Source organism: Triturus cristatus, chromosome 6 (assembly GCF_964204655.1).
Source record: "Triturus cristatus chromosome 6, aTriCri1.1, whole genome shotgun sequence".
In the NCBI taxonomy this organism is placed as follows: Eukaryota; Metazoa; Chordata; class Amphibia; order Caudata; family Salamandridae; genus Triturus; species Triturus cristatus.
The window spans coordinates 1,605,259,847-1,605,274,506 of record NC_140589.1 but is presented as its reverse complement, the minus strand read 5'-3'; the positions used below and the strand labels follow the sequence as shown (position 1 = coordinate 1,605,274,506).

Below are 14,660 nucleotides of genomic sequence, written 5' to 3'. Positions count from 1 at the left end.
TGGGGGAGGGGGTCAATAGAAAGGGCAAAACTCTTCCATTCGGGGGCGGGGGTGGGTCTCAATGGCCCCCTCAGCGTGCTCAGCCACGAGTGGCTTTAAAATGAAGTTGACATTAGGTAGGTGGCTTCGTCTCTCGTCTGCCTTCCTCACATCCCGTCCTATAACTGTCCATATTTTAAGGGTAATAACCCATTTCATGCCAAGTTTCAACCCACGCTTCCAAGCATTGTAAACAAAATATGTTACTGTTACCCTGTGAAACAAGATTTCATTTAACATCCTCTGAAGGACTAAGGTCTCAGTTAGGCCTTCTGTGATTCCGACTAATGGCCCGCAGATCTCAGTGGGGAGTGTTTAACTCATGGAACCACCCTGCCGAATATCCGCAACTGCAACCACCAGCTCAAATTAAGCACTGGCTGCAGGATTCATCATGAACTGAGCAGGGACAGCGTAATCACTTTACTGGCTGTCTTGAGTGCAGAGGCACAGATGCGAAACACTATGGACCAGGCCTAGTGATCTGCACAAGTGGCATGTAGTTTTGTTTGGATGCTGGGAATTTTTGTACCAATATTTGGACCCTACCATTGGTAGAAACATAAAATGTTATGTTTAGCTGATTTATCAGTGCAAATTTGGATTTGTAACTGATCGTCAGTGCATCGTTCACTGTAAAATGTTGTCAAAACCTGTACACAATTGTCCAGCAGTTTAATTACACATGATTTGGCACTTGACCTGGTTCTCAATAAAGCTCCTCCCCTGTGTCCCTCTCTACCTGAGTAAATGCGCTCTTCTGTATCTGTGCAACCCTTGTGGTAGGGTGTGCCACGCATGGCTGCCACCTTGTAACCAACACAAAGTGCACTGAAACAGCTAGCAGGCACTATGGACGGTATTTCTAAGGTGCCAACATACCTCAGTGAATTAATACTAGTCATTTACGTCTCATGTGTATGGATAACGCAGGCAAAACCAATTAATCCTTCCAGGTCGGTTGAGTATCACTAGATTGGATACATAATGCTTAGAAACGGCAGAAGTGATATAAAGAGCTTTGCAACTAATATTGACTAATGTTGCAATTTACCAACAAACCACAGCCTGATGCTTCAACGCTGGCTTTCCAATAGCACAACTCAGTGCTTGGAAACTGATTCTTTTTTGTATTTACAGTATTTTGTCAGCCCTTGTCTGTGTGACCTCTACCTTGCTTCAGAGTGAGCTTGGCTCCTACTGAGGGGCAACTCTAGAAGCAGCCATAATCAACATATTTCGGTGCTCTACAAGACTGAAGCTGGGGAGCCAGGTTCGGGTCTGGCAGGAGGCTCAAGCATCCTGTGATTCTGGACAAATCAATTAGTCTCTTCGTGCCTAAAAAAGCAAGTATTTGCAATGCAATAGGCCTCCCATTACTGAAAGTTTGAGATTATGGTGTTGCATTATTATTTGCAATGCCAATAGGTCAAGTGAGACCTATTGCATTGCAAATCCTTGTTTTAAAAAAACTCACATCTCTGAACACAGAAAAAGTAGTCGTACACATTTAAAAAAAATAACATAGGAAAAACAGCTGATAAGACATTTGACATTTTCCATTTATTTAAAAAAATTGCACTGGGTATTGTTTCTTTTTCTCAACTTACTTGATGTCTATTTAAGAGGGTGGAGTTCAGAGGCAGTCCAGGCTCCTCTTGCAGGCCCCAGTGCAGGGAAAAGAGCAGAGCTGTAAAGGAGGAGCTGGCACGAGAACAATTTCCAGAAGAGGCTGGTGGGGCTGGGTCAGCTGTGGGTACATAGACCAGCGGTGGGCCTCTGCTACAGCAGCCACCCTCCTCCTAGTTTCCAGTTCTAGCTGGGTGGAGAGCAGATTTGCAGCAAGCTACGAATTCCTTGCCCTTTTCTTCTTTTCCAGGTGCTGTTGATCAGTCTGCATGAGCCCCAAAATAAAAGGCAGAGGAGGTCAAGGGCGGGGCCACCGAAAGCATCCTGATGTGACCATTGTATTGGTCACTGTGGGGGCAGGCAGGGAGCGTCCTGACTAAATGAGGCGTGAATCACAGCAGCAGCAGGGCCATCAGAGGTAGCCGTTTTCACGCTAATCTAAGACTGATGGCGCTTTCAGTGTTGCTTTGCAGGCCCCTGCCACTAGATAAAAGGGGAAGGGGGAGGAGGTCGTGGGCACTACAGAGGCCTTCCTCAGTGTGCACCACACAGGCAGAATTAAAAAGTAATAATTTTTAAGTAGGACTATTCTTGCCGTCCCGGGACACTTTTTTAAAACAAAGAAGTAGGGGAACGGACTGAAATAATTTTTGAAAGTAGGGGCACGCCGTGGCCTTCCGATCCAGCCCACTTCTACCACTGCCTCTAGGTCACAGACGTGTTTATACGAAAACAATAGATTGCTTCCTTGTCCACAATTAGACCGCGCCACTAAAGCCTGCGAAGCAAATGTTCAGTCCCCCCAACCTACCAGACAGCTCCATTCCCTTGAAACAAGGGCTTACAGATCTATAAATGCTTCATTGCAAGCCATTTTATACCGCTTCCTGGTGACAACAGGTGCATCTTGCACAACTGACAATGGGGGTGGGGGATTAAGGGAGAGAAAGGGAGAAAGTGAAACGGAGAAGAGAGATGGATTAAGTAAAGTTGAGAGGAAGAAAGAGAGCAGAAGAGAAAGCGAGATGAATTTAGAAAAAGTAAAGACAGAAGGATAAGGAGAGACACAGGGAGAAAGATACATACCTGTATTATCAAAAAGGATAATCTGCACACCATAATCGATAATCCTGCTAAATGTAGTGAAAATCCGACTGCCTATTTGGCCGCTACATGCAAGCACAAAGTCTATGGAAAATGCATTGGTCGAAAAATGGGTTTTGTACCCCCCTTTTTTCTGTGCATCTCCTTAACCAATCATCATGAGACTTTACATAATCTGCCATTGTACAAAAACCAATAGGTCTTCAAAGTTTTCTGGATATTCATCAAATGGGAGCAAAGTTATTAACAGTCAAAAATCGAAGGAATTCCTATCTCTGAGAATCCTAACTTAAGGTCAGATGTACAACGTTTTTGGGGTCGCAAACTGAGAGTCAGGCCATTTGCAACCGCTAAAACTTCTTTGCCATGTACCAACCCTATTTTGCGAGTCGGTAGCCTAATACTGACCCGCAAAATAGGGTTTGCGTGTCAGTATTAGGAAGGGGCGTGCCAAGGCCGTCCATCCGTTCCTTCCTTATAGCGAGTCGCAAGGGGATGTACGATTATTTTGCGACTGGAATGCGGCCGCAAAACAATTGCAGTATACCACCTACTTCTTCAAAATTTCTAAAAGTGTTTTTGTGTGGTGGGGTCCCAGAGAGACACTTTTTTGGGGGGGGGGGGGGAGACTCGGTGAAGGCAAGTCCCAAAATGGCTGCCAGCACTTCCTGGTTGAAGTGTTGGCAGCCAACAAGAGCTGTGCATTTCCCTGTACGAGCTTGTGTTTTATTGTGAAAGCTTTGAAACCAGATATCTCACTAAATGTTTATTCTTACATTTCTCGAAAACGACTCAACCGATTTGCACCAAATAATAAAAAGCACAATCTGTGTAACAACATCTACCTTTCTGCCAAATTTGGTGTTATTTCGTCCAGTGGTTCGGGCTGTAGTCATGTTGATAGGTCCTTTGGGAATTAACATTGTAAACGCACCCTTTTTTTTAACCCCATTTAAATTTTTAAGACTTGTCAAACAACGCCAAAGTTATAGGCAAGTCAGAAAATGTTTTTCCTATGGAAACATGGTCCTTACTCTGCCTACCTACTGGCAACCACCAGTAGGTATTAATATGTCACTATAGAAATGCAATTAACATAACATATCAGAAAAAAAGATGGTCATGGGTAGAACGAATACCAGTATAAGGGAAAAGGTCAAATATACTCCTCGAAGGAGAAAGGAAAAACATGTTATATGTGTCGCATGATTTATCAGGAGTTTATTTGTTACTTTGAAAAGATACAAAAGTGTATAAGTACTTGGAGACCTTACGAAAGTACATAGTGCTGAACCTCCTGTGTATTCATAACAAGAAAAACCATTACAAAAAGTTCATAGAAAGAGAAAGGATAAAACCCCACTGAAAATGAGTCACAGAAAAAGTCATGAAAATAGAATTGCAGAAAGCGAAAGGGTGATACAGACTATGAAACAATTAAATGATGACAATGCGAGGACAAACACTCACAAAAAGAATAACGCTAATATAAAAGAAGTAAAAGATAGTGGCTCTCTTATTTACTCATAGAGAAAGTGTAAATGAGAGCCCCACAGAAAGAGAAAGAAAACAAAAACAAGAGTCACAAAAATTGAAACAATGACAGAGACCCACGGAAAAAAAGCAAATAGACTTACAGAAAAATAATTATCTAAAGATCCACATGAGGAGAATGGTGAACAGAATTCCACGAAAGAAATTGATATAAAAAAAGTAGATTGACAGAAAATAAATACTAAGTGACCCAGAGAAAGGGAAAAGAGACTTGCATACAAAGAACAGATAATACGGACAGCCACAGAAGGAGGAAGGATAAAAGAGAGCAACAAAGAGAGAAGGGATAAAAGGCATAGGGGCAGAAAGAGAAAAAGCAAAAGAGAGACCTAAAGAAAAATAAATAGCAACAGTCTTTTATATTAGATGATTTGTGCATCACTTTGAGGTTCTGGGCAGGTGCTTTCACTTGAGCTAATTGTCTGTCTTGCACATGTTATGTCTGTGCCATGGCCTCAGATGAACTATGGAGAAAGTGAAATAATTGTCAGGGGTTACTTAAATAGTGCTCAGGGTAACCCTGGTTAGTATTTTGCAGATTCGAATCTTCTAAAGTTTTTATTTAACTGGCTTAGAATTGATGAAAATATGGACCTACTTCTAGAACTAGGAGAAAAAGGACCTTGTAGGTGGATTGGTAAAACATAGAAAAAGGCAAAGTTGTTGTGGACCACTTTCTTGCATACAAGTAAGAATGATGCAAACCTTGATATCATATCAATTAATATTGGAGGGTTCCAATGAAACGCACATAGAGTCATTTGTCACGAGACATTTAACTTGAAAATCCCACATTGCCTTTGGATGCTGATGCAATTGTTACCCAGGTGCACAGGGAAGATGGTAAAGACAAAAGAAGCAAAGAAAATCCTGAACGCCCTTTCTCTTGTCTAGACCCTGTCAGTTGCTTCTCGCGTTGGCTCTAATCAGTCCTTGAAAAATGGATAACTCAGTCTAGAATACCCAGACAGATGACTCCAGCTGGATGTGATTTGTCAAGATTTTCTCTACCCGGCTTCTCTTGCCCCACATTAGCATGTATCCAGTATATGGCTGATGGGAATACTCTGGAAAGTCCATCCTCACATAAGGTCCCCTCGTGCTTTCTGATTGATCAACGTTGCAGGACAGCGGAATAAACTTCCTGCAGCTGAGGAGTGTCGCATCCCAGAATGCTAAACAGTTCATAGTGCAGAGATATTTCAGGAGATAGTTGACAAAACCAGTAAGCGAACACCCATTGGACTCAAAGGGCTTCAGCCCCCCCCCCCCCGTCGTGTGTGGCGCGCGGGATGAGACAGCTTCCCGGGCACACACACAGCCACACCCGAGCACTTCACAGGTCTTTAAAAGACCATTTGCATGTTAATGAGGCCTCGCTGCTGTTTCACCCCTTCTAAGAGCCCCTGCAGCTCCACTCTGCCTATGGTTTAAAAGATTCACCCCCCCCCCCCCCCCCCGAAATCATTTCTTAGCATACCCCCCCCCCGCCACCCCCCCCCACGAAATTTGGCTCTAGTTGCGCCTCTGGTCTAGACACTGCAAAAAGTGCATGTGCGAGACACTGTGAGGCCAAAGAAGCCAGAAAACTGACCTAAAAACCAGGATGGCATGGACCCTGTTATCAGACTAAGACGTGACAAAAATTAAGATCAAACAGGACCCACAGAGTCCACCTTTTACTCTATTCCAAATATTTAAGGAAGGCAAACACAAACGCTGAGATAGTTAGAAATAGTACCGGGACCAGGTGTAAAACGTTCAAACAAACTGGTTATTTGGTGTTCACTAATCCTGAAGCAAGTGTGGAATTCCTTTTTTGTGATCATAAATTAAAATGCGCAAACAACGAAAATTAGTAACTTAAGCCAATAACATAGTTCATTTTCAAGACACTTTGAAAGTCCATTTGGATTGATACCAGAGGACATGATCACTACTGTTTTTTAATATCCCTTTTTGTGAATCTACATGTGATGTATCTGTACATGTTTTTGACATTAATTATTGTGATGTCTTCACAATTATAGGTATGTGGCAGCACTTTCTTGGATCCAGAGTCAAAGGTCATTTTATGATGCTTCCTGTGATGTTAGTGAGGTTAAACCATGTGTGAAGTTCAGGGTCAGATTGGTATGGCAGGCACTGGGGTAATGGGCGATAGGCCGGTATCTGAGTTGCAGCTGTGGGCCATTTTTTGGGCAGCTTAGTGGCCGATTTGGTCTGTGTCTGTGCTGTTCATATGCCGCCAACGGCCCAGTGGGGACCTGAGCGGTCCTTCTGGAGGCAGATGGGCCTATATTACCTGCCATTTACCGATGGGGCCAGGTGTCATTTCCAGTGTCTCGCTGGGCTGGCCCATTAATGTGTGCAAATTGGGCAGGGGTAGGGGGCCTGAGCAGAAGTGGCCTCACTCCTATTCACATGTGGTTCATCATTGTGAACCAATCCGTGCACAAAGAGTCCTGGCAACATTTGCATTTTTTCTCAGTGAAGTTGAGAAAACATGCCTCTTTTAGAGGGACTGCCCCCCCCCCCTCTCCTTTTCATAATACTTAAAATACTGAAGCAGTGTCTTGCGAAAAGGCGCAATCTACAAATAAGGGCCACTTTTTGTTACAGTGCCTGAGGCTATTTATGATCCCAATCCAACCCTGTGTGAGGTCACCTCCACTACCCCTAGCGTTTTTGTGAATCGACATCCATGACAGGCTCCACACTCACAGGTTAGAGCATGATCTATCATCTAGTCATTCTGAGAAGGGGAGAAGAACCTTCCCCCCTACCCGGCCCTCCCCGTACTGCCGCAGCTACTTACACCTTTTGGAATCCACAACACGCAACACGCCACTAATTGACACCCAAGAAAAAGGCCATACTGTTTGATTCCTCCTACTTGTAAGTGCTCTAAAACAACTGTACAGCACTGGTAGCGCTATATAAACATACAATAAACATGTCCACAATGTACTCTATTAAAATGACAATCACTAACTGTCGAGTACATTTAATTTAAAACAAAATGAAAGGAAAAGTTAAGAAATAAAATAGCAATTAAAAAAAACTAAGGGGCATATTTACAATCCCCTTGTGCCACTTTTGCGTCACTTTTCCCATGTTAAAAATGGCGCAAAAGTGGCGCAAGGGGCTTGTAAATCGGCCCCTGAGTTGTTTGTGGATGTATTTTATTGTACTAGAATCACATTAGAAGAGGCCCTAACTGAAATGCAATTTATGTGCCTCATTCCGAATCTCTTTGTAATCAGAATTCATGCAGAAATGGGAGTTTGCGCCCAAATCAGAATTGCAGCTTTTGCACAATTAATATACTAAGGAGTTGCTTTTACCACGCACATTTTGCAGGAAACCCCAGGCGAAATGTTCTTGGGCAAAGAGTTTTGGTAAGAGGAAAAACAGTAAGTAATTAGGGGGCATATTATCAAGCCAGGCGATACAATTATCGCCGCTTTAGCGGCAGAAAACTGCCGCTAAAACGGCGATAATGGGCTTGATAATATGCTCTATGGAATTCCAATTGAAGCCCATGTTAAATGTGAAAGACGTCTAACATGGGCTTCAATTGGAATTCCATAGAGCCCATTATCGCCGTTTTAGCGGCAGTTGTCTGCCCTTAAAGCGGCGATAATGTTATCGCCTGTCTTGATAATATGCCCCCTGGGGGAATATCAGCCAGGCGAGGCGATAGAATTATCGCCGCTTTTGTGGCCGTTTTTGGCCGAAAAGCGGCAATAATTTAATCGCCTAATTAGCAAGCTCAAGCTAACGCATGAAAAATAGTGTTAGCGTAGTAATTCCTAACGCCCAATTTTGCTTCTCCAATGAGATGCAAAAAGGCGTTCCTGACCTGACATGACAGGAGAAATGTCGCTAAGCGACATTGGTCCTATCATCAAGCCCCACGCTATGAAGCATAGTGGCAAGAAAAGTAGCGATAACCCCTGTTATCACTACTTTCCTTACACCTGCTCAGGACTGACTTAGCCATGATATCCTATGGAAGGTGGATATCATGGCTAAGTTTGTGGGGCCCTATCAACAAGCTAACGCCACATTGCGTGAGATTATCGCTGGGTTTCCAGCGATAATCTCACATTAGGCAGTTAGCGTGAGGATATTTATCGCTTCTGAGATAAGCGGTGCTAATAGCACGCTATCTCAGCGATAAAAATCCACGCTAGCTGGCCATAATTATCCTAGCGCTAAGTGCGCTTAGCGATAATTATCGCCGGTTGTTGCTGATATGCCCCTACGTTCACAAACTTCAGTTCCTCATATTATGTCTCATTCGACCCCCTTAACTCTGAATGATGCAGTGATAGCACACCACGGAATTACTGCACCCTGCGGTATTGGCAGCATGATTTATCATTTTACCATGATGAGACTAGTATTGAGGCCCTAAATATTTTTTGTCTAACATCGCAATACATCACTTTTTCTTCAGTTATTTTCTCTAGGTAAGTATAGCGCGTTTCCATTCACACCGCGTCTAAGCACTGTTTGACAGTGCATTGAACGCTAGTTCTAGGTTTCCCTTCAGTAACCTCGTTAATTGCTCGGTTCTTGGGACCTTCTCTAGTCTCAGGTGACTGGATGCAATGTCATTGGTGTGGCCAGTGTTAGTCAGTGTGTTATTGTGTTAGTGTATGCACCTTCCTGTGTGAGGTTTAGTGCCTATGCCTCTCCATTCCCAAGGCACATGTGAATCAGAGAGTTACTCTGCTGCAGTGTCATCTGTGACATTCTGTCTCACTGATGGTGTTTATGTCTCCATGCCCCCATGCCCCTATGTCTTTGAACTAAATCTAACCTAGGAGACGTAAGAGAACAGACCCTTAGCCATTACAGAAATAAGTAGAGGTGCCATCTCTGAAGAGCTCGGCCTCAGATCACCCTTCACAGCCGCTTTTTGTTTTTAGTGTTTCAGTGCAGTGAGCTCAGATTAACAAAGTGAACGTCGCCACTACTTTCTTGCTCTCCACCTGTCCCTTGTTTATTTCTTAGTAATACATCCAACCTAGTGGTGCTCAAGGTGTGAGAGGGATATCTACAATTGACCCCAAACTTTACACCTCAAATACCCTTTACCTTTGATCTTCCGTAAAAAAGAGGTGGGTTCATGGGTGCCACAAAGTTTAGAGACATGCCTGTCATCTGGGGTTGTTGTGATGGGCAAAATATGCATTAGTTACCATGGACATCATTAGATTTAAATCAGCTACTCCCACCACATGAATCTCTGCACCTTTAAATATGGATAGCAATGTCAGGGGCTATTATTTCATAGAGTGTAAGTTGGGCTAACCCTGAGTGCAGTTTTGACACACTCAGGTATAAAGGCACGAAGATAAGAGCTGAGTTTCCTTCAAATCGTGTGATTGGGCCCTGTGACGAGCTTGCGTCAGGTGCTCTGCAGTCTCTGCTTTGACCACCCTTCTTCATGGAACTGCTGTCGTCTATTATCTCCTTCTCGGAGTCCTCCAAATTTGGCGGCGAACCGCTAAAAAGCAGTTTACTCAGCTGTTGTCGGAATATCGGTTACAGAAATATCCTCTCACATTGATCATGTGTCCAAAATATTGTTTATAAAAAATATTGTGCCCTTGCGTGTACGTTTCATCTTATTTGAAAAGATGAACATTTAGAACATGCTATTTTACGTCAGAAGATATTATGACACGGATATCTAGTACCACGCCGTTTCCTCCACATTGCCAGTTCCTTGTAAAATTGCTCTATGTATTCAAATCACTAAGGCACTCGGAGCTCACTTACTCACTCCCTCGACCATATGTACAAACCCGCTCTCTCATTCTCAGCGAGGCTGCTACTGAAGACTAAATAAATCACAGAATAATTGATGGAAATGAGCTTACCTCTTTTATCCTGTTGCTGAACAGCCTAACTCCTTCCCACAATCATCAGTGCCAGGGCTGCTCGTATTTTCCTGCTTTAGGCTGTGAACTGCCCCTGTGAACTGCACAACTTGCCCTGTATCCTGCCAGAAGCTTCCACCTGGTGTATCCTTTCAGTTATGGCGCAGCCGTCTCCTCTGCTGCTCTTAGAAGTGACGTGCCCCACTCAAGGCCCTTCCATCTCCGTGAAGGAAGGACAATGGAGTGACACTCTAGCCCCTTCCCTGGGGCCCAGGGAACATCCTTGCTTCTTTGTGCGGTGGGGCTGGCCGAACAGGATCCCCGAGGAAACCAATCTCGCGGGTTCACTTTACAGAACATAACAAGGGAAAACTAGATGACCTTTGCATGAAATGTAAGCCATGTATTCAATTAAGTCCAATACATTTACCTGTTCACACTGTTTTGTGTGCTTTTTGTAACCTCCGCCTGATATTCATCCATAAATAATTACCCGAGTTAGAATGCTAATTATTTGCCGAAAACTTACCCTATTGATCTAGTATAACAACTGTAGACACACGGTTCTGTTTTTAGATGTGTATATTAACTATGAGCCGTTTTAATAGAAATATAATTGGTAAACAAAGGAAAACTGAATTAACAGAACTGCTGTTAGAAATGGGGTTTCTGGGTGGCTAGGTTATGCACCTAGGTCAGGCAGAACCCAGCACTCTGGTCAGGGTAAGGGAGTTACACACCTAAGATAACCCCTGCTCACCCCTTGGTAGCTTAGCAGAGCAGTCAGGCTTATTCAAGAAGCAATATGTAAAGCATTTGTGCAACACACATGCACACACACACACACCGGTGACACAATAAATACACCACAAAAGAGACCGTTGTATATAAAAAATATGTTTCTGTATTACATATAAAAATAGAACAAAATAACCAATAATCCCTTGGCCAAGTAGGTAATTGTCAAAGCATCACAGTTAGTGCAATAAGTTAAAGATTTATATATTAGCACGTCACAAAAACACCAACACTCTACATATTATGCAGATCTTCCTAACGGGTGCCTCCATCGAGGACTCACCCCGTAAACCCCAGTGGTTCTTGTGCCCCCACATGGTACGTTTTTCAAAACAGGGAGGGAGTGCAAGTACACGCCACCTACTTCTGCGGGGCGACCTCACTGAGTCTCCCACATGTATCAACAAGGCTGCTGCCCAGGTTCCAGTGAGTCCGTAGCCTTCTCAGGGCCTCACGTGTCACCCTCAAATGCAGGAGGAAAAGTCGAGCCTCCAGCGAGGTAGCGCAGGGTGGCAGGCCCAGGAACTGGACCCGCATCTTTGGATGTCAGCCCTTCCGACTGGCTACACATGGCATTGCTCTGGAGGGTAGGGGGCCCTTGCAAGACCTGCACCGCCACTGGGGCAATCCACCATGAAGTCGGCAAGCATCGTACACAGGACCACGTTGGGAGGAGTCATACTGTGGATGTACCTCACAGGGCTGGGGCATAGTGAGGTCGGGTACATCAGCTGGTCCTGTGGCCCCAGGGGAAATCTTACGTGAGCGCCTTAGGATTGCCAGGCAGCCAAGTGGGGCCCTCACACTGCACGGGACTCCCAGCAGGGGTTGCGGAATGGCACTCAGCTTCTGGCTCTTAAAATGTAGGAATACTTGAGCCAGCGAGTCCTGTTGAGCTCTCCCCCTTGCAGTATCAGCATTTTAGCCTTTGGAGGAGCAGGGGCACGGCAATTCGGACAGAGCAAAGCGCTCAACCCACGCTGCTCTCTAAAGATGCTCACACATGCCAGCCCCAAACATCAAGTGCTCCACACAGGCTAATAAAGACAGGCAAGGCAGAAGCAGTCCCTTCTGAAGCCCAACCATCAGTAGGCAGCAGAGCTATCCAACAAGGCAAGCAGTCCAGCAAGGCAAGCAGTTCAAATTGTGGTTCCTCCTGGCAATACAGCAATCCTCTTGCGTAGTATGGAGAGCCAGCAGCGTCTGGTTACAAGTCCCATGCAGTGTCTATAAACATGGGGTCAGAGCCCCTGAGCGTATACTCATAATGTCTTTTATGTGGAGGTAACTTCAAATAAACTTTACAAGTGCACAGCATCCCTATTCAATCGCCAGCCCTGCCTCCAGAAACAATACAGAGGGTGGAGACAGCATTGTGAGAGGAAATGCACAGCCCTATTGAGGTGTCAGTGACAACTCCTCCCACCACTCTAGCTCAGGAAGACCTATAAGCCTAGTGATGGGCCATCAGGATATGCAGGGCACACCTCAGCTCCCTTTGTGTGACTGTCTAGAATGAATGCACAAACAGGTCCCTTTCAGTCTAAACCAGACATTGACTGGAGTCAGGCTGCAAAGCACAAAGTGTCAGAAGCACATGGAAAGGCCCACTTTCTAAAAGTTGCATTCCTAACATAGTAATGAAAAATCCACCTTCACAAATAGGCAGGATTTATCACCTTTATTCCGAACATAGCAATGCTACTCCTTTCAGATCCGAAATTACCACTGATACACAAATCAGGGCATTCCCAATGCGAACTTATGATAGGAGCAGGTCTCACAGCAGTGAGAAACCAAATGGCTGTTTGACACTACCATGACATGCCACACAATGAAGGCACATTTCCCACCTTTAACCTACCCAGCACCCTGCCCATAGCGCTACCTAGGGCCTACCTTAGGGGTGATCTATATGTAGAAAAAGGGGAGTTCCAGACTTAGCAAGTAACTTTAAATGCCAAATCACTGTAGCAGTAAACTGTGCACGCAGCAGCAGAGGCCTTGGACAGGTTTGAAAGGCTACGTCTGTGGGTGGCGATGCAGGACCACTAGTAGCATTTAATTTACAGGCCCTGGATATATGGGATACCACTGTACAAGGGAATTACAGGGAAATTAAATATGCCAAACAGATGTAAGCTAATCATACCAAGTTTAAAGGGGAGAGCACATGCACTTTAGCACTGATTAGCAGTGGTCAAGGGCCCACCATACTAAAGCAAACAAAAACAGGTCAGAAAAAATACAACAGGAAGGCAAAACGTTTGGGAAAAACCCTGCAAAAAGGACTGGGTCCAACAACTACTAAAAATTGACCAATATCCAACTGATAACCATTTTTGGAGTGCTTGTTTTGAATTCAGTCAGCAAGTGAATTTTAAATACCGGGAAGCAGCATAAATGCAGGAACTAGGAATAAATCTGAATTGGATTTTATGTAGAAAAACCACTACCATCATGTGAGCTAACAACTCGATTGATTGAAAACATTGCCTTTGAATGATTTGTTGAAACTTAATATAGAGTGCAGGGAATAAATTAGAAGCATTAACCTGATTAGAAAAAAAATATATTCAATGTGTGAGCTTGTGCACATGAAGGTAATATTTGTGATTTGAGTACCAGTCTTAGCAAAGAAGATGTACATATGAGTTTCTTAAATCTAAGGAATAGCTAAGCTGTTCTGTAAAACAAATCATTTCAATAACCTGCCAAGAGATGGTCCTTTTATGAGGAATTAGACCTTGGCAATCCTCACCCCAACCCATGTCTGCATGTTTGTACCACTGTTTTAATTATGCTGCCTGATCCTGAGAAGCTTTATGCTTTTTAGTCTAGTGTATATTTCCTGCGTCTTCTGCTTGAGTTTGTCTTTGTGGAGATGGTGTTGTGTAATGCATTTGTTGGCCATGGCTCCCCTCTCTGTCCTGGAGCCCATCTATTTCTTGTCACAGCTTTGCCTTGTTGTCAGAACTCTGCCAAGAAAGGCTGCAGGGCCTCTATCCTTCTCTGTTCGCTGGCTCTAATTGATACATTCACTTGCAGAGTCCAGAGATGAAAACAATGTTAGAAGCAAGAAAGGCTAGGAGAATGTAGTTGCAAACCAACCACTTAATCTCCCTTAGACTTCAGGGTTGTGGGAAGGCAGGTGTTAGACCTGTAAGCCTTAATATTTTGTCGGTTTGCTCCGTGTAGCTGTTGTTAATGATTTTTAGGGCTCTGGGCACTTTAGCACTGCTAACCAGTGCATGTGCTCACTCCCCTAAACATGGTGATATTGGCTTATCCACAATTGGCATGTTTAAATTACTTATACGTCCCTGGTAAAGCGCACTATGTGTGCTCATAGTCTGTAAACGAACTGCTACTAGTGGGCCTGCAGCACTCATGGTGCCACCGCCCTTTAAAAGTTTCTCAGGCCTGCCACTGCAGAGCCTGTGTGTGCAGCTTTACTGACATGTTGACTTGGTATTTAAAACCCCTTTACAAGCCTTAAACTCCCCTCTTATTACATATTATTCACCCCTAAGGTAGACCCTAGGTACCCCACAGGGTAGGGTGCTGTGTAACTAAAAGGTAGGACATATACTTTTAAATTGTACATGTCCTGATAGTGAAAAACTCCTCTAGTCTCAT

The 14,660-nt window shown here is 44.1% G+C and overlaps 1 protein-coding gene across 1 annotated transcript in view; it reads right to left on the bottom strand.

The window, feature by feature from the left end:
* The window catches only part of LOC146821707 (uncharacterized), an 857,433-nt gene extending 847,075 nt beyond the window's left edge, over window positions 1–10,358 (bottom strand). Inside the window, exon 1 of the mRNA XM_085612743.1 lies at window positions 10,224–10,358. The gene's annotated coding sequence lies outside the window, so the exon portion shown is untranslated. The remainder of the gene's footprint in view (window positions 1–10,223) is intronic.
* Between the last annotated feature and the right edge of the window lie 4,302 nt (window positions 10,359–14,660).